Source organism: Triturus cristatus, chromosome 6 (assembly GCF_964204655.1).
Source record: "Triturus cristatus chromosome 6, aTriCri1.1, whole genome shotgun sequence".
In the NCBI taxonomy this organism is placed as follows: Eukaryota; Metazoa; Chordata; class Amphibia; order Caudata; family Salamandridae; genus Triturus; species Triturus cristatus.
Genome location: NC_140589.1, coordinates 430,778,999 through 430,806,112, shown reverse-complemented (window position 1 = coordinate 430,806,112; position 27,114 = coordinate 430,778,999). Strand labels below are relative to the sequence as shown.

Genomic DNA, 27,114 nt, shown 5'->3' with positions numbered 1-27,114 from the left:
GACTTACTTTTTGCAGCTTGGGCAGACTTCCTAAGAGCCATTGCTGCCATTCAACAAAAACCTGACAGACACCCTCATGGGCAACTGGGCTATACCTTGTTCCTGCTCACCTGTAAATAGTCAGGGAGCAGAATGCTATAGACGTGCTCTAGGTGGCCCTGCCTTTTTGACACAACCCTCATCTCTGGAGAACCTTGTTGTTTATGCTTCCACTACGTAAACCCGGTGACCCTCTCAGATAGAGAGTCAAAGAGAATGGAGACATTTGGGAATTTTGTATTCTCCTCAGGTAGCCTCGCTCTTTGGTCAGTCAGTATGATCTACTTGCTGGGTAGGTACTCCAGTGCATTATGAGACATAGTCACAAAGATTTTACCAGCAGTTTCACAGTAATTCCAATCCAACATTGCTCAGACCATTCAGGATGGTCAGGACAGTTCTAGACACAAGCGACTGTTTAGGCAGAGCAGTCGGGACTAGCGTGGTGCTCTTGTTCCATGCCTGGATTAGAAACAAGTGATTCTCAGGTGAAGTACAGGCGTTTCTCAGAGATATGTCCTTCGATCCATATTGCTTATGTGGTGTGAAGGCAGACTCCACCCTGGAGCCCAAGTAAAGAAAGTAGAGCCACAGCGCGCTCAATCAGTCTCTCCACACCCACAAAGCTGAATCCCCAATAGTTTTGCCGCTTTCAAGGCATTGTGAGAGATACCGCTTACAGGCAACACAAGGCCCACCATTCCCACAAATAGCACTTCAGTCCTTTTGGGTAGGGCATCCAGCAGACCGCTTCAAGACCCACAGGGACAGTGAGCCTCAGAGCCCACTGCCCCTCCCGTAGCAGCCTCGAAATCCAACTTACTTTGTCCTTAGTGGCACACAACTACCCTGTGGGATGCAGAATCCATGGACGTCGAATCACCAAAATTCCAGGGGTACCAGCACCAGTATTTTTCCATGGGTAATCCCTATACAAGTATTACATCCAGTATGCCAGTGCCAACATTTTGCATGGGTAACTCTATAAGCCAAGATACATGGCAGGTCTAACAGAAGACCTACAAGTATAACAACACATTCTCACCCATGTTCACTTTCATTCACTTATTCACAATCATTTACACCACTCCTCACTTATTGGCACTCACTTGCACTCATTCATTTTCACTCAATCTCTTGCACTCACTCTTGCCCTGGCTCACTGATTCACTTTCTCTCAGCAACTCGTATTCTGACTCACCTATACTTTTTCACTCATTTATTTTCACTCTCACACACACAATCCCACATAAAAACATGCATTGTCACACATACTCTTGCTCACACAAACTCACTATCTCTTACACGCACGCACACATCATACATTTAAAAACGTTGTTATTTAATTTTTATGTTACTTGCCTAAGAAACCAGTGAAGATCCTGCTGCCCGACTTTTTATTACACTAATAGTGAATGATAGACAATGATTCACATTCAATGTAAAACATAATGAGCAGAAAACAAGTCAGCTAGTTCTATATTCTCATCTTACAGAACACCAGGCTCTATTTAAGGTTCTAGTGGGCCACAAGCATTTTCAGTTCGCTATGCTCTCTTTCAGCTTCAGCCGTGCTCCTTGAGTGTCCATGAAGGTGGTTGCAGCATACCTTTGGAGGTCGGGTGTATCACCCTTCCCCTACCTCGACTGGATGTTGAAGGCAGACTTGCCACAGTCAGTCACAGGGCTCCTCCGGATGATGGAGAACCTCCTGACAACATTGGGGTTCACTTTTAATGTGCCCAAGTCACACCTGACTCCTTGACAGAGGCACCTTTTCATCAGAGCCTTCCCATGTATGGTGTGTTTGTGGGCCTTCTCTCTTATCAGAGTTCAGGACATTCAAGCTATGATGATAATGTTTCAGCCTCAGTTCAGGTCTCAGTGAGGGTGACTCTGAGGCTTCTTGGACTACTGGAACATACATGTAAGTATAAAAAAAATACTGCTTGTCGACCATGCTAAGTGGCATATGTTGGCTCTGCGGTGGGATCTCAAGGGCCAGTGGGTCCAGTGCCACTGGAACCAGTCCAATTTCATCCAGTTTTTGAGGAAACTGCAAAAGATCTGCAGTGGTGGCTTCTCAACCACAATCGGATCTGTTGCAGAACCCCCTCCCAATCCCACCCAGCTGGCAGTGGTGACAGATGCATCAATGCTGAGTTGGGGGGTTATTCATCTGGAAGAGGTGGAGATCACAGGACTCTAGTCTCAGGCAGAGGCCCATCTCCACATCAACGTGTTGGAGTTGCGGGCCATTCGCTTGGTGTTGAAAGACCTCCTTCCATCCATACAGGGGAGGCTGGTTCAGGTCCTCATGGACAACAACTCCACCAAGTGCGCCTCTGGAACTTGATGAATCATCAGGGCATCCTCCTGATTTGTGAATCACCTGGTAGGATCTTTAAACTACAGGGTGAACTGACTCAGCCAGTATTGCCTTGCGGATCACAACTGGCAGTAGCACCCAGAGATGGCACAGGGCATCATCCAGCAATAAGAAGAACCCTGGCTTGATCTTTTCCTCACTGCCAGGAATGCACAAAGTCAACACTTTTGGCCATTGGAGTTCCCAAAAATGCTTTTTGTTGAAGATGTTTTCCACGTGACGTGGAACTTTGTGGCATGAACATCAACCCTCCGATCAGGCTGCCACTTTGAGCTCTGCACTTTTACATCAATCATACAAAAGACCATCACCGGGAGAGCTATTGCTTTGGTACCTATGCTACATCCATCAGAAGAAGTTACTTACCTTCTGTAACTCTCTTTCTGGTGGATACTATATCTAAATGCAGACTTCTCACTGCTCTCCTGCTTTGCTGTTCTGTGGAATGGACTCTTTTCCATCTAAAAAGGTAATCTGTCCATTGTCACAAATAATTGGTTTTTGAGCTCTGAATTCAAGGGTGCTCACAGTATTAAGAAAACAAACTGACATCAGCATGCTTGGGTGGAGCTTATTTGCAGCTCCAGCCATCAGTTCCTGGGCAAAGCGGGGTCAGTGTTGAGGCCCACGTTGCCCACTACCAGTACACACAGGCAATGCTAAAAATTTTCTGGATCCAGTCTGACATTTGGGCATAGCCTACAGGTGAGGAATCTGCAGTTATAAACAGTCAGAAACAGTCTTACGGAAAGTAACTTGTTCAACATTGCTTCAGTTTCCGTTTAGAGGGAATGTATCTAAGGAGTTCAGCAAAGCATCCCTATAGTGGTATGCTCCTCATACTTTACCTGTCAGAATGCTCACACCATGATGTTCTGGCTGAGGGCATTCTGCTTTAGAATATAGAATGTTTGTCCCTTATTGGTGCAGACCAGGAAACATTTTCATGAGTTTTGTCCTTTTTGGAGTGGCATGATCAGCCAAAAACAGGAATGTAGGCCAGGTCTTTTAACAGTTTATGAGCACAGGTTGGAAATTACAATGGCCGTTGTGGATTTGGTACCCTCAATTCATCTGATCCTTTTGTGACACCCAGTAACTGACAGACCATAGCTAGTGTGATGAGACTTTAGCTGATTAGATTAATCTCCGAGGGCAGACATTTTTTTAAATTATCATGTCAGTCATGGACCAGATATCTCACTCATGCTGTAGAGAGAACGTGTCTCTGTTAGTCTTTGGGAAGAAATGGCTGAGTTGCTTATTCAAAATGGGGACCTGTGAGCTGCCATCCAGGGATTTCATGGACCAATGTCCTAGCTCCATTTAGACATCCATTTTATGCCCCATGAGGTCCACAGGTACGTACCAGTACACCCGGTGGTCATGCACTCCTCTTGGAACTCTTGCCATTTCCTTTTATCTTTGGATAGTATTGTAACACAAACCTTTCTGACTCCAGTATTGAAATTTACAGGGTCGGCTACCAAACACAAAGTGCTAGTCATCTTCACATTTGTAGTAGATGGGAAATATTTACCTTTGACACATTATGCTCTTCTTTCTGAAATGCCTACGTCTGGCTCACTAGGGGACACCAGATCTGCCTGGTGGCCCCTCTTCATACTCAGACATGCCATTGTTTAAGAGTAAAACATCTTGATTTTCTCTGCCTGGTATTAATCTTCTTCCATTTGTTGGGAATATAATCTTCTCCTTAGTCTAGGGGAAATGTGTGCATCAATTGTCCCCAGACTGCTTAAATCTTAGAAGGGAGGGGCAGGGGTCAGTGGACTAGTCAGGGATTATTACTCCTAGATGTCAGAGAAATCAACAGCGCTGGGACCAATGCTTATCCTTTCTTCGAGTTGGACCTGAAGGGGCAACCTTTGGTTTTAACAGGCCTCATTGAGGCTACTGCCGTCTGTGTTGGTAGCAATGGTCAAGCCAGGTGTGGAACTACGTCCTAGAGGACCTGCTGCATTCCTAAAACGGTTTGTGTCTTTTTATATTTGGCCACATCCTCATGGAGGCATGCCAGTTTGGTAATTACTGGGCCAAAAAGTGCAATAGCAATGCTTTGACATATCGTCAATGGTTCTTCTCTTAGTGCCACAGCAATGATAGTGGCCATACTGCATCATCTACCAGTTGACCATGCCAATAGCTCACCTTGGTTTTTGTGAGCAGTTGCTGCATTAGCTGGGTTGTTCCGCACCCACTGAAGGCCTTAGTTAGAGCAAGATTAATAGGATTCACCATAACCTGACTGTTTTAAATGAATTCCCAGATTACCTTACATTCTTGCAAAACATTGCTGTGTTGCACGAATGGAAAGAATTGTACAGCACCACATTTATGTCATGCACTGAAGATGTCACTGATGTCCAAATCTTTAAAGCCGTCGGGCGCTGGGTGGGATGCGAGCAGCAATTATTCAGCGAAAATTGACGTGCCGCCGTAGGTGCAGGAATAGAGAGATTCATTGAGACGATTGCGGAAGTAGTTGCCGCGCTAAGTGGCAAAAGGCTGAATGATTGCTGCTCGCATCCCACCCAGCGCCCGACGGCTTTAAAGATTTGGAGGTCAGTGAAAATTATTTTACAACAGGATACATGCTTCGGCAATGGTGGTTATTTACACCACGACCCAGTATTGAATTAATGAAATGGCTTCACAGCACATATCCCTTTAGAAACTTCCATTTGCTGAGAGTCAAATTGTGTCTTTGGTCCTGAAGAGAACCCCGGAAATACGTGGGTTCGAAATGCTAGACCCTTATTGTTCTTCTTTTTTCACCAAACAATTGTCTGTTTAAATTAGGATGGGCATGTTGTGCACTTGTAAAAAATTTTTTTGTTGGAACTGGGAATCTGCTGAGAGTAGATGTTGTGCACGTCCACCGGAGAAGCCGTCCGGAAGGGGGACCGGGCAAAGAGGAGAGCAGAGTTTTTCCTCGCCGTGGAGGGAGTCAAGAAGACCGGAGCCCACAGAGGAGCGGGAGGCTATGGAGCCTCACAGGCTCTATCCGCTGCTTTCCAGCCTGCCCACACCTGCCAGAAGGGGAGCCAGGCCTGCGGAAGATCGCCAGTGACCGGAGGAGTTCCCCGTCAGTCCCGGTGAGGGAGGGCTGGGCGGGGTACGTGGCCGGCATCTATTTTCCGAGGGGACCCACCAGAGGGCGAGCCGCTCCAACAAAGATGGCGATTTGTTTACAGAGTCCCGGAGTAGGGCTCATCAGGCCAGTATTGCGCCCGTGCCTCTTCCAATTTTATGGCCATTCTTACAGCTGCCCCGCCTGCTATAGGGCAGCTGCACCAAGGGGGCATGTGTTTGTTAGAGAGTCCCAGAGAGGGGCTCAGATGGTGCGTGTAGTACCAGTGCCATGTCTGCACCAATGGGGGCCATTAGATTTAGAGAGGCCCAGTGGGGCTGAAGAGGCACAGATGTGCCAGGGCCCCTTCTCTTGGTTTATTCCCAGCTTCCCTGCACCAGCGCGGGCAGCTGCAACATTTTTGGCATATTTGTGATAGAGTCCCAGTGGGGACCCACCCCAAAGGGCACAGTGAGTGCCCAGGCCCACGTTCGGCATCACAGCGGCACAGCACTTAGTGGCAGCTGCAACGTTTAGGCCAACATTTCTTTGGGGGCATTTTGAATGAGATAGGAGTGAGATGCACTCCTCTGCCTCAGCGCAAATGCGCACTTGTGAATTCTGCTGCATTGGCAGCCGCCCTGACACTTTTGGACATAGGGCATTTGAGCCCTCTGAGAAGGCCAGTTGGCCAGGGGGACTCTGGGGTTGATAGGGCGCCTGGCCCTAATGTGATTTAGGTGGTGCGCAGGAAATGTGATTCACGGACTGTATTTCATGTACGTGATTTATGCCTCTACTGTGATTCATGTTATGAGGTTTTGCATATTGTGGTTTATGCTAGGGAGGTTATTCTCCAGTGTGATTTGTGCCTAATGTGAGTTATGATTAGGAGGTTATGGTCTAATATGTTTAGGCTTATGAGGTTGGTGTATAATGTATTTTGCGCCTGATGTGATACTGTGCATAATATAGTTTGTGTTACAGGATTATGCTGAGTACAGTGTTTGCCAGTAATTACTGGTTGTGTTCTATGCTTATTATATGTTCTACATCTACTAAGGTCACTTTGTGATGGTTCTGACAGTAGTCCAAGTGGCCCTGTCATGTGTATATAATCCCCTGTAAATATTGCCTAGTGCCAGGTGGCACAGTGTATATTGTGTGATTATTCTAATGTGTTTTATGATAATACAAAGGCTATTTTTGATATAACCTTGTGTGGAGTTTCTTTTATGGGTTGCCTAGTGTGTTGCTGCTGTGATTGTGTTGCGCAAACCCTTTACACATTGCCTCTGAGATAAGCCTGACTGCTCGTGCCAAGCTACCAAGGGGGGTGAGCAGGGGTTATCTTTAGCGTGTGACTCCCTTGCCCTGACTAGAGTGGTGGTTTTCTGCCTTTTCTTTGGCACAAGACTTAGCCAACCAGAAATTCCATTTCTAACAATGGTTGTATATCCTCTAGTAGTCAACTGCTTGGAGGCACTGGCCAAGGGTACCATAGTCTGGAGCTAAACGTGTTCAGGCATAGGAAGATATGTTTGTCATTGATGTAAATGTAGTAGGGAAGGCTTGATGAACAGATATGAGACACGAGGGAGACAATAGGATGAGGGGGCACAATACGTGCAGCAACCTCCATATTCGCTCGTTAGCTCAGGTTTCTACAGACCTGCACTGACAAGGGAAAAACATGGTGTGCTGGCCCCACGGCTCTGTCAGCTACTGTCGCCACAGAACCAGCTCTCTGCTCATTTGAAAGCAGTGAGCCTGGCTTTGACAGTGAGGGGGAGAGAATGCACGAAGTGTGTTGGGGTGGGCAGCAGGAGGTCAGCTGTTTTTGTATGCCTGGGTGCTGGGAGGATAGTTGATGAGAAGGTGGTTTGGGTCGACAAAAGCACACTAGGAAACCTTTTTTGTGTTGCCCATGTGCAGCAGTTGAAAATAGAGGCAGATTATTTAAGGGTCCTTACTTAATATGCAATTGTAGGGTAAAAAGTGAATGAAGATGTGTTCACCTCGGAGTGCTTTGCTCTTGTCCATTTGATGTCCTCAGAACCCCTCGGTGAAAAATATCCTCATTTTTCAGTGTTCCCCATCTATAAATTTATATGAACTCAGATGTTGCTGGATGTCTGTAGCAGGGTATAGTGAGGTAACACTATATTGAAGCTGGAAGAGTGAAACTATGGGGCAAACTAGCAACTCTTTATCTATCAGTGTAAATCTGCAGCCCAGTCCATATGGCGATCAGTAAATTCAGTGCTCCTGCCCAGTCACAATCCAGTTTGATTGTCATAAAGGAAGTTGTTTCCTTCCATGAATGTAGAAATCTGCTCTTGAAAACTTTGCCATGGATGGATTATTGAATGCAAGTCAGTGAGTCTACAGATCTGCTGTGCCAAGGTGTCATCCTCTCATGCATGAACAGGCAACAATGATTGTGTTGCACTCTGCGGCTTCAATGAAGGAGCCCCCCCTTCCACATACTCTAATCCACCGTGGGTCTGAGACACAGCTATGTGGGGAAGGCATCATTGGAGTGTGAAGGTGTATGGAAGTGCCTCCAGCTCCTCCCGTCTGGTTTGAGGCTTGCACAAGAAGATATGTCTTTCAGGATCTCATAAGACTTGGCATCCATAGCCGGTGGCTCAGTATTGAAGCCAGACCCAGAATAGAAGAGCTTCCAGTCTTTGCAGATTTCTGTTTTAGTTAACGCCAGTTGAAGGCCCCTTGTCCCTGTTTCTTCATGTTTTTGGAGCACCTTGTCTTCATTGCCATTTCGTTACAATGAACAAGCATTGGCAAAGCCATTAATCCTCACCTATTCGAAAGCTACTGGCTTTGCAAATGTTGTTTAGCCATGGTGTGCAGCAGCGTAGCTATAGTAAGAGCCAAAAGATTACCACTCTACAATTGCTGCCTCTCACGACCTGATAACCAAAGTCTTCCCTGCCAGCTTGCAGTCTGTGCACACTACTCTGTGGTCACCAGTACATGACCGAGTCAGCATTCACCTCTTTCTGTGGGGCACAACCACACCCAAAGCCCTGCTCACAAGGGTGACAAGGTATGTCAAGCGGTAGCATCTGCCCACACTGCACTGACACATCATGGCTGAGACATAGTGCTTTCTCCCCTGGAGAAAGGGGAAGGGTCAAGCAGCAACAACGTCAGGTGTGTTGGGAAATGGGGCAAGGAACAATACGGGAAAGGGTGGGAATGTAACAAAACAAGAACGTGGGAGAGTGAATGGGGGTACATGCCAAAGCAACAATACAGGAGTAGGCGGGAGGACAGGGCAAAGCAACAATGCTGAAGGGCATGGGGCAAAGCAACAAGGGGGCCACCAGCACCATGTAAGAGAGAGATGGCCTGCAAACACGTCCCCTCTTTTAGAGTGCTGCAACTACAAATAAATTAGGTCTGAAAGTGTGAGCACTGTGCAAAAGAGGAGTACTAGGCCCATGATCCAGAAGAGGAAACACACACAAAGAGGAAGGGAAACCACCATGCACTGGCCAAAGTGAATCAAGGAAATAAGTGTGATGATGAAGCCAACCAGTGGTAAGCAATGTTCAGGTTCTAAGCCTTCTGTAGGTAAACAAAATGTCTCTCAAGCGATAGCACATGCACTGTTCTTAGGAAAGATGTAAAAATGACAAAGAGAAAGGAAGAAGGTTAGTGTTTATATATCAACTCCAATAGAAAAACACACACAGAAGGATACTTACCATAACATGTGGGGATTCTCGTCATCATAGACAGACACAGTGGAATTCCTGCAAAACAAAACAAGGATTTAATATATAAATGCAATACAGTTAAATATATAACAAATGAGAAATACAATTTGAATATCCTGAAAGCATTGATTATCATTATTTGTTAAAGGCTAAAAGGCATTCCAACATTATAAAAGCAGATTTTCAATAAAAAAAAGTTTCAAAATAAAAATAAATTGTCTTGGATTTTGACTCTCAAAATGCGTTGGTTTATGAACATTGGTAAAAATGTAATATTACAGATTTATTAAGGAGATAAATCAAAATGAAATAGTTGTTAAAACTGTATTTTATAGTAACACTTAACTTTGTGTCGGATTCAGTAATATGTTAACTATACATTTTTACAGTAACAATAGGCAGAGAAGAGATAATCAAATAAATACGCCAGTCAGTATTTTAATGTCCATGAGTTTAAGAGATAACTGAGGTGATGCATTTTTTGGTCGAGTCCGCAACAGCACATGCCCTGCATGGGCACTTGCTTGCGAGAGACAGCGTTTACAAGAAAGGATTTGGCGCCCGCTCATTGCTTACCATTTGTTGGCTTTATTGTCATTCTGCTTTTCTGCCTCCTAATTCGCATGCATGTGCCAGGCATTGCCTGCTGTTTCTTCTCTGGCACATGGACAAACACAGATTGTTTTCTCTTGAATAGCGTCCTTCAGCTGCTGAGGCACTATTTGTTTCCCCATGTTGCTGCCTCCCCCTACCATCCACCCCTTCTCTGTGTTGCTGCTTTCCCCTCCCACCCACTGCTCTTCTGAGTTGCTGTCCTATTTTCCCCTCCCTGCCGTCCTGGAAGGCCCATACCGCCAAACCCTTCCCCTGTTCTTCTTGCCCATCCCGCCCTCCCCATCCCACCTGAAAAAAGCACTATGATGCAATAACAGTGCTGCCCGCATCATAGTGCTTTTCTAATAAATGTACATTTTGCCATTCTGAACAGCCACACTGCTGTACAACATGTCTAAAAGGCATTGCCCATGCTGCTCAGCCATGACCTTGCTGCTGTACAAAATGGCTAAAAGGCATTGAAAAAGACAATAGCTCTCTCATAGGCTACACATATTGGCTTTGCCATAATTTTTTCTAACACATCTGTCACATGAAAAACACTTTGGAATGACTTCCCTGTTGCCTGTCTCTCTCCTTCTCCTTTGCCATCTTTTCTCAAGTCAACTGGGCTGTGGTTGCTGTTTGAGGAGGTTCCAGGGCCCATTGCTATTTTTGATGGCATTAATCTTTGGGAGCTGGCCGGAAGAAAGAGATTAAGGTATTAGGCACTGTCCATGCTGTATGTCACACCAAGATCTGACGCGCTTAGCCCTCAATTACAATGTCGTAGGCCTTCAGAAATCTTAATTAATAAAGGTATAAAATATGCATTTAAAGAGTGCTGGCCTTTTTAGGCATGCAATGACAGACAAGGGGAATGGTTTCACTCTCTCCTTAACGAAAGCTGATGTCCTATTTGAACGGGAAAACCAAACGTAATTAATTATTCCATTACACACCAGTCTCCCCACAGATTACCAGCTCTTTGGAAACGTTGATACAGTGTTTAGCAAATCCAGGTTCTTTATTGCGAAAGTAAACAAATGGTGAATAACTACACTGTCTGCAAAATCATACTAACATCAGGCCCGGACTCACACCCAACCGCCAAACTGAGTTCAAATAAAATTGCAAGGGCAGACAGAGCCTTCAATCACAACAAATTGATTTAGATTTTTTGAAAGGTCACACAGGTCTAAAAAGCTTATTTCTATAAACAGTGCACTGATGTGTTTACCTTTGAAAGTGAGGTGCTGAAGTTTGTAGTCCTTGCCCGCAGTTCTGGTTTTGTGACTGTTAGGGCTCAAGTCTTGTGTGGACCTTCCATGTGGCTTGCACTCGTCAGTAGGAGTTTTCATCCTCCTGTTCACTTTTCAGTTTATGCTTTTGACCTCTGTTATTAGGTCATCACTGTAGCGCCCTCCACAGCCTGGACACCCGCAAAGGACTATGCCATACACGGAGCTTAGTAATACATGTCTTTATCCTTCTGCGTGTAACTGGAAACTCAACATTCTTAAAACTAGCCTTCAGTACAATTAAAAACATTTACAAAATATTTATATAGATAGACATATACATTCAAATCTCTACAATCAGTCTTGTTGGTGCTTTAATTGTTCAGTCTGATCTTGTTTTGGGAAACTGGGAGGTGTTGTCACCGATGTCCAGGATCTGTGTCAAATGTGTAGAAGCAACAGTAGTTGCTAATTTCAGACCCTATCTCTTTTTTAACTATTAGATCTGATGAATGATTGGTCCAGTGCCTGAAATGATAAGCGTTTTGAGTAATAGACTACCCAGGGTGCTGGGCAGTCACCAGGTGTCCCTTACTAAACACCACTTGGGAAGATTCTGCATCAAAAGGCGCATCAGATTTTCTTTTCTGCATTTGTCGTACGAGCACTGGATCTCCCCTTTAAAACGATGTTCTTCACATATCGTCTTTTGTCAGCATACACTTTTATCTTTTTTTGTTAACCAAGTCGTTCTCATAAGTTGTCATCTCATCTTTCTTTCTCTGATAGGTCCATTGAGGTAACTTAGTATTCATTAATCTCCCGAATATCAAAGTCACAGGATTTTCACCTGTGGTCAGGTGGGGTGTTGAACGATAAACTCTCAGGGTAAAAATTCAATACGGTTTTCAAATTAAGCTTTTAAGAGTGGCACATTACACTGCTTTCTTTAGCATACTCAAGTCTGTTGGCTTGTGGCCATAGAGGTGTGCTCTTTTGATGCTTTATTTGCAAATGCTCCAAGAAATCTCAGAACTCTCAACTATTGAAAGGTGGGCCGTTGTCAGACTTCACTATGGCTGGAACACCCCATGTTGCAAAGATGCCATCCAGTCTTTCAATGACTCGTTCTTGAGTTGTAGATGAAACATCTCTAATTAGTGGAAACCGTTAGTGTTTATCAATAAACACCAATAGATGATGTCCATTGTCAACCAAAAAAGTAAATGGCTAGTCTCTCCCATGCGTGCTTCGGGAGTCTGACATGTTTAAGATGTGATGAATAGTCTTTGCAGAAAGGCAGTTGCATAAAAGACAGGCCTTTAATTCCTTTTCAACCCTGTCATCAAGGTAAGGAAACCAAACTCTGTCTTGGAGAGCTTGTTTTGTGGCAACAATTCCACAATGTCCTTCATGGGCTGCCTCAATTATTTTCTGTCTCAGACTCTCCAGAATCAGGATTCTCAACCCTTGTAATATAACAAATTCCTGAGTTATGGACCGTTCATCCCTAAAATGTTTGTACTTTTGATATTCTCCATCACCAGTGAGTGGTCTAGTGTGTTGGTTTCAAAACTAATATGTAATTTTATCCTTCAGCTTTAACATGTCACTGACATGGCTCATGGCAGTGATAATCTGGGCCAATGAAATGGCAGCGGGTGTGTTTGATTTTATAATGAATTTATTAAAGGCCTCAGCCGTCTTGTATGGAGTACCGTGACCTTGTATAGGCACTCTGGAAAAGTAGCTGCCAGGATTCTGATCCTTCCCTGGATGATGCACAATGATATAATCGTACACTTGTAACAGTAGTCCCCATCGTTCAATGCGAGGATGCATTTTGGCCTTTGGATTTCAAAATGTAGTCAGTAAAGCTTAATGATCAGTTACCACCGTAAATTGTTTTCCGCACAGGAGTATATGGAAATGTTCACCAGCCCATACCACAGCTAAGCTTTCGTGAAAGAACATGTTCAAAACATAACAAAGCATTGTTACATACAGTAAAGCTGAGTGAGGGAGCTCATCTCACGCCAAACAGAGAACATTTCCGCACACTTAGAAAGCAATATACTACAGGAGGGTGGAATGGAAAAAAGGACGGATAAGAGAGGTGTAGAAAGAAGGATGGAGAATTAATGAATTAAGAGGAGATGGAGGCAGACGGATGGATGGAGAGATGGATAGTGGAATGGGTGCAGAGAAGAATGAATGAATGGATTGATGTACAGAAAGGATGGAGGGATGGATGAACAGATGGAAAAGTAAGGTACATGGATGGATGGTGGGAAAGAAGGATGAAAAAGGAAGAAAAAAGACAAAGATGAGAAACAGAAGGGTGGATAAAAAAGAATGAAGGTTGGTTAGAAAAATGAACAGGTGGATGGAAAGAGACAGAGAAATGGATGGATAAATGGATGAAAAAAACATAAAAGATGGAATCAAGGACGAAATGAAGATTGAAAAAATGCAGAAAGATGGATGGACAGAACAAAGAGTGGAAAGGGTTATGGAGAGAAGAAGGAAACGAAATTTTAGACTTTCAGAAATCCCTCAGCGGAGGCAGTGCCTAGAATTAGCGCTGGACTTGCTTGCATCATATGTTCACTCAGTGCCATTTGGACATAGTTTAAAGTGGGGTGTATTTCATTTTTTGACTGACTACTCTCTTGTTACCAATAAGCAGTGTGTTCTTTTGAGTACAGAGTTAAAGCGAGGCTCTTCTACCAAGTACAGCACTGTGAGAGTAAAGAGGACTGAGCCTCAAGAAAGCTTCACAATGTTTACCACATTATTTGAAGATTAATAAAGAAGGAAACTTTTCAAAAAAAGAAATTATACTCTTTTATTGAAGGTCACTATTGGTGTGAGTAACATTTTTAAATAACATCACCACCTATGTTTTCATGTTATAAATGAGGACGATTCGCCGTGATGGCCCCAGCTCTCATGACACTCTCCTTCCGACTTTGCTTGGTGCAAACATATGATTTACATTGGGCTTACCTTACTCCTGTCTGCTCATGTAAGTCAGGCATCCTCCACAGTCCCACATGTTTTCGCTGCTCGTACGCCCCTGCAGACTTTTATCACATGGTTTGGACCTGCCCTGTTGTAGCACGATATTGGACTGCCGCGGTTATGGAGCTGTCAGCTGTACTGGGATGGGAGGTGGAACTCTCTCACTGTGGGTGCTACTTTCGGGCATTCGTGAGGGTGTGGGAGGCTCCAGAGCCAATCGAGCACTAATGAGACATAGTTGCCCTTTGGAAAGTTGCTGAGCCCCCCCATGCTGTCTTAGTGACGCCGTGGCATGGACTGGTGAGCCCAGCTGCACAAGCCGGTTCATGAGGCCAGAAGATGCCCTTCTAAACATAACTGGATTTGGGGTAAATGGTGGGACCACTCTGGGATGGGTCCGCTACTCTCTCTGTAATTGTAAATGCAGGAGAGATGTCTTTCTGCTCTGCTGTTTTGTGGTGGACTTGCTGTCGTGGCTACACTCTAAATGTCATATGCTACATATTGAAACTGATGTGAATACTGTTGTTATACTAAAAGCCAATACAAATTGTTTATTATAAAACGAATTAGGACGATTGTGAACAAGGCCCTCCCTTGACTATGCGTTCAGCGTTAAATGTCTACTGTACAAATTTAGAGGCTAAAAAAATAAAAATAAAAGTCCGTCTGAATTTCTCATTTCTTAACGTATGTGTTTTCTCCTCAGTAGTGGTACAATGTACTCCCAGTGCAATGTGTTTGATGCCATTCGTCCTACAAAGTTCTGTAGAACTTGTAAATGCTGTGGTTTTTTGCAATATACCACAGTGTAAGGATTGCAATAGAACTTCAATCCTCTTATACCCTTCATATGAATATTTTATGACCTAAATAGACAGTTATGGCATACTAACTTCATGCAGTAGCTTCAGACGCTATTTAACAAGAGCCTTCATAGTAACATATGACCTCAAGTATTTTGATTTAATTTGTGTACGCTAGACAGGCTAGGACAAAGCTGGACCTAGGCCTGGCAAGCCCAGATCTCCACTGCCTAGGACACTTAATTAAATATTACATCGGCACTCTGCGCACCCCTTCCAATTGCTGATTTTAACCCATTATGGGTCTGCAGGGATGGGCAATCATCTTGCAGGGTTTGCGATTACCCTCTAGAGTCTTGGCTACATTTGTTGTGTTGCTGTCCCAACCTCGCCAATGATCGACGTCGCCTCCTAATCCCTCTCTGTCGATGCAATGACCTCAAACGCTGCAGGGAAGTATCCGACCTGTGCTTTACTAACAACACTGCACAAACTCTCGCAAGATTAGGGAAATTCACCAACATCATTCGAGCCGCGTTGCACTCAGCCGACCCTAGCGCGCCGATAAAGGAAAGGAACGGCGACACCCTTGGAGAAGAACACCCACGCCCCGATTAATTGTACCTGAGAACGGAAATCTGTATTGCAGGAGCTAATGGTGATCTCCCTCTACTGCCCACATCTGATGGCCTCATAACAGGTGTGTCGTGAGCTGGTATTCACGTCAATTATCTCTGTAGACCTATAGTGGAGTCAAGACATCAACCTAGTCGAGAAGCTCACCCAGATGCATACAGCCCAGCCCAGCGAGCAGAAAACAAACTGGAACAGAGACTTTCTAGGTGAACAAACGTTAAAGCCCTGACTAACTGCCCCAGAGAACGGAAACTATTGAAAGAGCCACATTTGAACTCCCGCCAGTGTCTGCCTACAAGGGCCGCACAATCAGACTGCACTGAAGTACTCATCACCCCAAATCATCTCTGTAGGCTCACGGAGGAGCCAAGACATCAGTCTATACAAGAGGCACTCCCCGAGGCACTCTACCCTTGAGCATGTTGAGTCCCATAATTGTACAGGGATTAACCAGCTTGCATTTTGCACTTTCTTTTTTTACGTCCCCCTAGCACCTTAGACGCACTCTCAATGCACTAGGCACTACTCCATGGACTTATTCTCAATTTTACCATTTAAAAAAATCATTTAAAAACATTTGTTTACAGAGCAGCGCGCTCTTTTAAAAGAAATATATCACTGATTGGATGTTACCAAAAATGGCCGGTATTGTGTACTCATGGGAGCGCATGAGGTCACTAGGAGCCCTCCAAGGTTAAGGAGTAGTTGATGACGGCTCTGGCTGGGATGGCGGCAGATTTGGAGGGGAGGATGCTCTTGAAAACCCTTGCAGGGCAAGTGCCTGCTGCTGCTAGCTGAAGAGGACATTGACACAGGCTGAAGGAGCAGGCCCATGTGTTGATGTGAGGGTCTCATGGTTCGGTAGTAGTTAGACACGTGTGGATGGAGTGGCCTGGCATGGAGTTTCAGACTTCTTGTGCCTGGGTGAGTCAGGCTTCTGGAACTCAGCAATGATGTTGTACAGTTCTTTTGTTGGGCATGTTGCTTCACATTTGGAGGCTTCTCGATAACCATTCTATATTTTGTGTTGGTGACGGGGACTCAGAGCCCAATTCAGAGTGTGGCATAATGGAAGGCCCACTGTAAATCGGCATCAGCGTTTCCAGGGCTCAACTAAGTTGGGAAAGTGCCAGGCGCTCACCGGTCGACCCTCGGTTGGTTTCTCCAGTAAAAACGTCCTACCTACCTGGCAGACCATCCGAAGAAGAGATGCCAGTTCACATTGACGGTCTTCCAGTCCTACTAATGACGTCTTCAATTGTTGAAGGATGATTGCATTATTTTTATTGTAGGGTTTTTAAAAGCATCTATGAAATCTAGGCACTGTATGGACATGTAATGTCTGTTCATTTAGACATGTTTTAGAAGACATATTGTGTGGTAACGGAGTCTTGTTTTTTAAAAAAAAAATCCTGTCAATAACTTCTGTTTTTATGCATTGTATTTGTGTAACTTTTATGGTTTTGCAAACAAAAACCGAATAAAGTTTATTGACTGACTACTAATGACGTCAAACACAGCCAGAAAAAATGTAGAATGGCCGTCACGTGAAAGCAGAATATGCCTGCGCACTGGCCCATTTATATATATAGTATTGAGAAAACAAACTACAGCTTTGCGAGTTTATCTTCTCAATACAAAAACGGCACTTTAAACTTAGCGTCCACTTGGAAAGTTTTGAGATCTGTGAAGGGCGCTGCTGAATCCCCTACAGCACAGAGATGCTGTCTCAATAGTGCAGGCAGTCCTCTCGGGCCATGGTCTCTGTCCTTGGTGGTATTCCACCAGGTTCTGAATGACCCTCGAAGTGTAGCTAAAGCACGGCGGGCCTGGTTGGCAATCACTAATCCACAATTTTGATATTCTTTTACAGGAGACATCCGTGCTTAATTTGAGCCGGTGGTTTCCGGTGCTGGGCACCGGCACTTAATTGTCAGCACCGGCTCTAGTGACAGTCCACCAGATGGCGACGTGGTCTGTCCAATGTTATGATGAGCATAACAACAGTGTTTAAAAAGTCAATATTCATAAAAAAAAAAATAATACCTGCGGCTCAGATCATGCCATTATTATAGCTGTGGGTGTCCTGGAGTAGTCTGAATTGTCGCATTTGCGGAAGTGTGATGAATGGTAGTTGTGTTGGTACTGTCAATGGCAGTGGGTGGTGTGGGCTGCAGTGGCCTCCTGACAAGGGACCTGGCACTTATTTTTTCACAAATTAAGCATGGAGACATGGGACATCTCCTAGTTGCTATACGATGGTTTTAGATGCTATTCTAATATTGCACTCCTTTTAAACTCCGATACAGCTGTAGGGAAACTCAATACTTGGTTTAAAGTATCTTTAAATGTGTATATCGACCCCAATGTAGTTGATTGTAAACGGGTGCAGGCTTTCTTGATAAGTGATGTGAACAAATATGTATTTTATTTATTGATTTTTTTTACTAATGATTTAACCAATTAGAACAGCTTAAACCTTGTACAGTTAATTTCATTTGTCCAAGATCTGCTGGTTTCTAAGAATTCTCCTAATCGGTTAATTTGTGGGGATTTTTTAAAAAGATATTGTATCTATAAGGTTTTAAATAGTGATAAGTAATTAGCATTGCATCTTTAGCCACCTTATAGTCAAGCAATATCAATGACTTATATTGCATCCACGATCCGCCAACATCCATTGCCACGCCCCCTGCAGGCCCCCCAATCCGAGTTCGTTAGTCCAGGGTAATTTACTGGCTGAATATATTATCACTCTAATCCTATTCCCTCCGGCAACAGGTCCACAATGGTCCTTTCAAGAATGTCCCCCATATATCACCAGGTCCTCCCCACCTTATCCGTCCACTCTTCTGATGTGTCGCTCCTCTGCCAGTGCCAATTCCATCATGTCTGCCCACCATACCTCTGCAGCGGGGGCTCTTGTCGCCTTCCAGTGTATTGCTAGTCGCCTCCTAGCCAGTACCACTCCCAGTCCCACCATGCGCTTATGCATCATGGGATGTTCCCGGCGAGGTACCACCCCCATAAAACACCTTCTACACTCTCTGACACGGTGTGTGTCAGTGCTTCCAGCGCCAGCCACCAGTAACCCACCGGTGGGGTCATATGTAGGAAATCAGATGAGAGTAGCCCACATTTGCAGCAGGCCACAGTGCTGTCTGGGTATATCTTCGTCAGTTTGGCTGGTGTCGGATAAGTCTTGTGCAGACAATGGAAGAATCTAGCGTTGAGAGAGACCTGCCAAACCTGCTCGCAGGCTCTTCCCCATTCTGCCCCAGTAATCTCCTCAGGGCAGTCAGCACTCCACCAGTCTTTGGCCCTATCCGTAGATCCTCCTCTATCCTGTTCAAGTGCTGCCTGCAGGTGTGTCACCAGTCGCCAGCACCCAGCTCACCCAAGCAACTGCTTCGGAACTGCATGCTCCTGCTGCTTGTCCAGGAAAGAGGGCCAAATCCCCACTCGCTACATGCGCTCAGCAGGCATAATGCAAGAACTGTCCCAATCTCACATAAAACAGCTCCTGGGCCTGAGCAAATGTGAGAAATCTGTGTCAAATAAAGGTCTCCCACTCTCTCAACCCCCCATTTCACATACATTCTCTCAGTTTGGGTCATCGGCAAACCAGTTCACTGCAAGCTGGAGCTGGTCTACTGCATAGTATAACCAGACCTCCCAGGGAAGATTCCGTATCTCCAGTCGCTCACTGCTTCTCTTTCCTGCCTATACCAATGTGGACAACAGCCTGTCTAGCCAAACAAATGTGTTGTTGGGTGCCGGGCACATCGCATTTTGTAGCATGTTGTGAGGATTTGGTTGTGCTGTATGATATGTTGTGTGGTCTTATCATGCACTATAGTTACAAATACCATCTTAGGGTCTTTTCAGTCTCATTTGCTCAACCCTGGGTAACCATGCCTGTGGGCAGTAAGGCTTCGCAAAGGAACTTTGTGTAAAGCATTTAACAGCACCGAACAATGATATGAGAAAGCCACACACCAAGAAAGAGACACAACAACAATTAATAGAGACCTTGATCATCAAAATCCACTGAAGGGTTCCTGAAATACGGATTTTAGACATTTTTATCACTTTTAAATAGAACCACAAACAAGCATTGGGCAACAAAAAGATGATAAACTTTTCAAAAGTTTGAAGAAGTTAGTACGGGTACTCTGGACCCGGTTGGGTGCCCAAAATCTGTCAGGGAAAAGGTCTAGGGGACCAGAGAGGATACTTTGGACAGTTACCTGGCCAGCAGAGTGTTTTTAAGGAAAGTTCCAAACTTTACAGGATGACCAGAATAGACATCAATGGAGTGGTCCTGATGCTGAGGATACAGGTAAAAGATGCTCAAAGGTTGCTCCGGTTGAGGTGCGGTCAACGGGGGTGTCTTTGTGGGTGTTCCTCGTGATGTGGGGTGACTTTGGCCACAGAGATTGGGATCCCTCGAAGTCCTCTACATTGCACTAGCAGGCGAACCGATGCTGTGCTACTGGTCTCCTTACGCCGCGTTTGGAATGAAATCCTTAGTTGGGGACTAGTGTCCTTTGAGTAAGATGAATCTGGACATCGATAGCGATGGACACGGGTGCGACTTTTGTGCCTATCTCAGATTTGTCCTTTGTGCACCTGGCAACTGGTAGAGGCGAAACGTCAGTGGAGGCTACCAACTTGTAGGTTTGAGCTTCTTCAGCTCTTGTGTCCTTGGAGCTGGTTCTAGGGGATCAGCCGACTCATTCTTGGAGTCACTGCTGTAGGTTGGGACAGGTAATCAACTTTTTAGAGGCACAGTCCAAACTTTGCTGGCCCACAGTGCAGCAGGTGCAGTCCTTCCAACAGTGCAGCCTCTCTTTGTGCACTTTCAAAGACAGCAGGTCAGTTCTTCTTCGGTCCTCTTTCTGATTCCAGTGTAATCTGAGGGGAAGGGTGCTTGGGGTGCCAAATTTATCCCAGGAAAGAGCACCGAGGGGACCCTGCGGTCACTAGGCCACTGGGTCCCCTCCTTCCTAGTGATGAGTTTCCTGCAATGTGTAGCATTTAGCTATCACAGGTTGCCCTATTCATGCCCCTTTCAAATGGCACGACCCTTCCTTGGTCGTCAGAAACTGGCTAGCTCACCCTAGATGTGAGGTTACCAGTGGGCTCCATGGGAGAACTGGTTTGGGAAAGGGTTTTCCATCTCTGGGTCTGTCTCCTAATTGTCAGCAGGAGCAAGAGGCATCCTGCTCAGGGGTCATAGTTACCCCTTCAAAGGTGCCTTCTCCTTTGAACCTCTCCTTTTGGGCTAACACCCTGAGCGGCCATCCTGGTAGAGGAGGTCTCACCTCCCTCTGTGGCAACTGCCTTTGTTCCGAGGCTGGGGAGTCGTTCACATGTCTTCCCATTCAGTCAGACACCTGTCTGTGTGTCAGATCCTTCGCTTCGCCACTGGACTCGCTGGAGTGCAGAATGGCAACTTTCTAAAAGTTGCTAATTTTAATAGTGACCTAAATTCGACTGAGCATCAGGTTGGCTTTAATGCTACAATGAATTTGATACTTTATTCTACCCTGTTAGGTAGTCCCATTCAGAGGTTAGCTAGGCTGGGATGCCAGCAGTTAACGCTGTGTTAGCCAATGGGGCTTATTAGAAATGGGGGTCTGTAGTTGGCAGTGTCTTGCACCCTGTCAAAGTAGGAACCCTTCCTTATAGTCAGGGTAAGGGGATTACACAGCAAAGATAACCCCTGCTCACCCCCTTGTTAGCTGGTATGAGTAGTCAGGCTTATCTCAGAGGCAATGTGTAAAGCATTTGTATATCAACACACAGTGACACAGTGAAAACACTACAAATGGACACCATGCCAGCTTAGAAAAATAACCAATCTTTATCTAAATGAAACAAGACCAAAACGACAAAAATCCAACATACACAACTAAAGGTATCACTTTTAAAGGTTCAGTTCAGTCCATATAAAACGATTGTCATATTCCCGAGTTAGGCCCATGTAGTGAAGCAGCTTATTCCTTACATTGTACTAGAAAATAACATTTCAGCTGTGACCTTTTGCCCACATTTGCATGCACAACAATGTTTATTTATTTTACTTGATTTATTTGAAAAGTTTTATATAGCGCTGGCTAGACCCGGAGGTATCAGAGTGCTTTACATACTGTAAGCATTTTTACATAGTTATATCAGTTACATTTTTACATAGTTACATCAATTACAAGAATAAATCATGGCGTGGAGAAAAGCTGAGTTACATAATTACATCCATTACTAGAGCCTTAAATATCACAGAAAACAAGTCCAAAGGAGCGTAGAGAGTAGAGGGTGGATAGATGGGGGTCAGAATATAGAACAGAACTAGGCAAATGGTTGTGGAGGATCTAACAACAGGGGAACACCACAAAGTTAGGGTAAGCGCGTAGAAAAAAAACGGAAAGTGTCAAATAGATCAGCAACATCCAGAGCCGGACCCCTCGCTGCATCAGGTTGGATTAGAAATGGGATTAGACGGGTAGGGCGAAAGGGAGCATAATTGTGACCATAGGAGTAAAGCGGGGTGAAGGAGTTCAAGCGGGGAGATCAATTTAGGCAATGGTCAGACTGGAGAGCCCAAGGTGCTGACCAGAGGTAGGAGTCAAATTGAGAAACTGAAGAGACCGCAAGATGGAGGCTCTAGGACCGAACCCCATTAAATTTGCAACAAAATGGTGGGAGAGCGGAAGAACAAAAAAACGGTCGGTCAACAAGCCCATAAGGAAACCTACCCCTGGAGCATGGCTGAAGGGGAAGGCAGTCACTAGATCTGGTGGGGGAAGGCTGCAGTTCGTCGATCGTTCGAAGGTCATCGTAGTCAGGGTGAAACCAGCGTGGGCACCTAGGCAGCGGCCCCAGGAGAGGAAGGAAGCTGCGGGGTCAGGAGGGCGTGCTGACTCAGATGAAGAAGGGGAAAACAGGCTCAGTGGTGCAGGGCAGCAGTGGTTGCGGCATTCTCATAGTTGCTGTCAGAGGGACTAGGATCATGCATTCCAGCCGCAGTCCCAGAGAGGCGAAGCAGGACCCCATGCAGCCGTATATCTGACATTCTGTGAGTGGTGTTCAACTCGAGACCAAGATGGGTTCCTTCACTCTCTCCCATCAGGTAATAGGGTTGGATCGTCCCTAGGGGGCATTCTTGGCTCTACACCTACACATACTCTAGGTATACCTAGAGTAGGGTCTGCATCGTAGGAGTGCGTGAGATTACCATTTTACATATATGCCTGCATATGTTCATTGTTTCAGAACAGTGGTAGAAATGTATCCTCTGTTTACTCTTTTTGTGCTTGTAATCTCCTTTATTTGCTTCTGTCTCCTAATCATTGCGGTACAAAAGGGGGTGGTGATGGACGGAGTATCAGAACCAATCAAACACTCACACCCAGTCAACAGATCGGGTTTGATCTATCACCGTTCTTTAGCCCAATCTTCCACCCCAGTTCATACATGGCCATATGCAAATCAGTCTGACCCTGTGCCTCATGGGAACAGTCCAGCCCGAACTGCCAAGCCATGCCTTCCCTGGACCGGAAACAAGCTTCCTAGGACCGGTTACTGGCATTTCAGCCGTCTTCAGCCAGGCTTGCTTGAATCCAGTGGCAAAGTGAGCAAGGGACTCACGTCTGAGCATACCCTGCCAACTTATGGCGAACAAAGCGGTACAAAAGGGGGTGGTGATGGACGGAGTATCAGAACCAATCAAACACTCACACCCAGTCAACAGATCTGGGTTTGATCCATCACCGTTCTTTAGCCCACTCTGCCACCCCAGTTCAGACATGGCCATATGCAAATCAGTCTGACCCTGTGCCTCATGGGAACAGTCCAGCCCGAACTGCCAAGCCATGCCTTCCCTGGACCGGAAACAAGCTTCCTAGGACCGGTTTCTGGCATTTCAGCCGTCTTCCGCCAGGCTTGCTTGAATCCAGTGGCAAAGTGAGCAAGGGACTCACGTCTGAGCATACCCTGCCAATTTATGGCGAACAAAGCGGTTCAAAAGGGGGTGGTGATGGACGGAGTATCAGAACCAATCAAACACTCACACCCAGTCAACAGATCTGGGTTTGATCCATCACCGTTCTTTAGCCCACTCTGCCACCCCAGTTCAGACATGGCCATATGCAAATCAGTCTGACCCTGTGCCTCATGGGAACAGTCCAGCCCGAACTGCCAAGCCATGCCTTCCCTGGACCGGAAACAAGCTTCCTAGGACCGGTTTCTGGCATTTCAGCCGTCTTCAGCCAGACTTGCTTGAATCCAGTGGCAAAGTGAGCAAGGGACTCAGGTCTGAGCATACCCTGCCAACTTATGGCGAACAAAGCGGTACAAAAGGGGGTGGTGATAGACGGAGTATCAGAACCAATCAAACACTCACACCCAGTTAAGAGATCTGGGTTTGATCCATCACCGTTCTTTAGCCCACTCTGCCACCCCAGTTCAGACATGGCCATATGCAAATCAGTCTGACCCTGTGCCTCATGGGAACAGTCCAGCCCAAACTGCCAAGCCATGCCTTCCCTGGACCGGAAACAAGCTTCCTAGGACCGGTTTCTGGCATTTCAGCCGTCTTCAGCCAGGCTTGCTTGAATCCAGTGGCAAAGTGAGCAAGGGACTCACGTCTGAGCATACCCTGCCAACTTATGGCGAACAAAGCGGTACAAAAGGGGGTGGTGATACACCCCCTTTTGTACCGCTCCTAATCATTGCAGCACATGGATTTTATGCACGAATAACTTTGGTTTAATAATTATTGAAAACGTCCCATTGTGTATTCTCTGTATATTTCTCTAAGAACAAGTGAGCATGAGTGATTGAGCGAAAGATTCTCTACTGTTTCCACGATTCCTGAGGAATCAGGGTTGTGATTTTCAGTCGTTGCCAGAAACTGTTTGCTTCCTGGTAGGTTAGGGGGGCTTACAGTGGCACTGTAAGCTAGCTGGTCTATATGCCAACATATCCTGCGGGGGTGTCCGGAATCAGTCTTGACACCAAGCCCTTAGTTTATGTTGTCCAAACAATGCGCATATCCTACAGATTAGTAGGAATTACACAACACTATGAATGCATCACTTTTAGCACAAAGTACCTGGGATGCGTCAAAAGCAGAGACGAAAACAGGCGCAAGGGAGGTGAGGCGCCATAAAAGCAGGGATGTGTTGGTTCCTTACATGCAAGGAAGGTGATGTGTTGATTCCTAAGACGCAGAGAAGGTAATCTATCGGTTCCTTCCTCGCAGGGGAGGTGATGCGTTGGTTTCTTACTGCTACGCAGGGGAGCTGATGCGTTGGTCCCTTACTATAATAGGAGGTCAAACAGTGTTTTTTACTCAATGGGGAGGTGATGTGTCAGTTTCTTACTGAGCAGGGAGGTGATGCACCATTTCTCCAGACAAGCGACCCTAGTTCAGCTGGAGTCGATGCAGCAATGGTGAAACAGGCGCTGCGTTGATGGTCCCAGCTGCAAACAGGGTTTGCGTCATTCCTTCGGCCACAGCACGGCGATGCAATCATTTTTCGTTCGCACAGCAGGGACTGCTTTGGAGTCGGAGCAGGTGTCTCAGACATTGGAGACACGGTGCTCAAGACTCAGGATGCTGCAAAATCAGAGCCTGCGACCAGGCGCTGTGTCAGTTCTTCGTTTGTGGCGTGGCGATGCATGGGTTTTTCATCGCAAAGCAAGCTTGTGGTAGGAAAAATAGGCGCAGAAGGTTGCAGTATGGATTTTCCTCGTCTTTCTGCAGTAAAGCCACCTCCAAGGACTCAGAACTGGAGTTTGCACCACATGGCAGGTCAGAACTCCCAGCAGAGGAGGTCCGAGGACTGCAGGTGAAGTCATTGAGGGTCATGAGACCTCTAACATGAGGCAAGCACACACAAGCCCTGGGAGAATATTATATTCTCAAGCAGGATACAGAGACAAAGTTCAGTCCATTTCCTCTCCAAGACAGAAGCAGCAACTGCAGGCCAATCCAGCAAAGCAACACAGCAAAGGGGCAGAACTCCTCCTGGCAGTTCTCCAGCTCTTCCTCTTGGCAGTGTCTCCACTTGATCCAGAAAAGTTCTAAAAAGTCTGGGGTTACATGTCCAATACTTATACCTCTTTTATCCTTTGAAGAAGGCATACTTCAAAGGATAGTCTTTGTAGTGCACAGATCCTGACCTGTCCTGTTCTGGTTCCAGAAACACTACAGGGGGGTGGAGACAGCATTGTTAGAGGCCAGGAACAGCCCTATTGAGGTGTCAGTGACAACTTCTACCACCACCCTAGCTCAGGGAGGCCCATCAACCTGGTGATGGGTAATTAGGATATGCAGGGCACATCTCAGCTCCCTTTGTGTGACTGCCCAGAGTGAATGTACAAACAACTCAGCTGTCAGTCTACCAGATGTTGATTCCACAGGCAGGCAGAGGCACAGGAAGGTAAAGCAAGAAAATGCCCACTTTCTAAAAGTAATAGCAACAAGGGGTTTGGCCCTAGACGGCTGGACGGGGCCTTTCAAATGCTGCTACATTAATTTAACAGACTAAAATAAGTGATTGAAACAGGGAATGAGGCACTACTAGAAGACTTGCTTAGCTGAATACAAAGAGACGCAATTTGGTCCATTTTGTTTGTGAACTTTAAAGTAATCTGAGCCACCGCTGACAAACCAAGCTGCGGAACGGCCTCAAACAAAATATCCAACATCACTGGCATGGAAAAAATCGCCCCATGAAAGCTCAAATGGGGTTCTATTTACCGCCAGCAAGCATAACTACTGCATTGGTAGAAGTACCGCCCGATTGGCGCAAGTTGTGATACTTACATTTTAACTTGCATCTTTCCACCTGCAACACGTGAATTGCTTACTGAAATCGATTAGATAAACCAGTCCACGACCTGAAGAGAATCCTATAAGCCACCCTGGGAATCGAAACGCGTCGGCATTACACAACACGGGGACTGTTGTATTTGATTACATTTTTCTGCCCAGTGAAAAAGTTTTTGGGAATTGTCTCACTACTGGGTTTGATTATTTTGTTCCCCATGATAGCAGCTACTTAACTCAGTTATACAATGTGGATGTTAAAGGATATCCAAGTAGCTGCTTTGTTTGTGAATTAAGACTAGTGACATATTGTTTGTATAATTTGTTGTTTTGTATTACTTGTTCATGTATTGTTTTTTACATCACACTACTTCACCACAAAGTTTCTATGTTTTTGATTGATCTGTGGCATAAATAAGTGTAATTTGTTCTAGACGGAAATGTATCTAACTTCTCTGACCCATGATTCGAAAGTGGAATAAAGTACATAGAAATGAACAGCAAATAAATGCCTTCAGCCAATATCAATTGAATTGTTGGTTCATAGTCTGTTAAATTAATGTAGCAGCACTGTCTAAAAGTGGCATTTTCAAACACACAATTTAAAAACCCCTTCATTAAAAGATGTGTTTTTAAATTCTGAGCTTGGAGAGCCCAAACTCCAACTCTATATGTCTTCCCTATTCAAAGTTACACTTGTAAGATGTT

At 45.4% G+C, this 27,114-nt stretch overlaps 1 long non-coding RNA gene across 1 annotated transcript in view; it reads left to right on the top strand.

Annotated features, from left to right (window-relative positions):
* Positions 1 to 4,988: 4,988 nt before the first annotated feature.
* Positions 4,989 to 27,114, top strand: part of LOC146817261 (uncharacterized) — a 189,037-nt gene continuing 166,911 nt past the window's right edge. The window contains exon 1 of the long non-coding RNA XR_014962520.1: positions 4,989 to 5,013. This is a non-coding gene — a long non-coding RNA (uncharacterized LOC146817261). The remainder of the gene's footprint in view (positions 5,014 to 27,114) is intronic.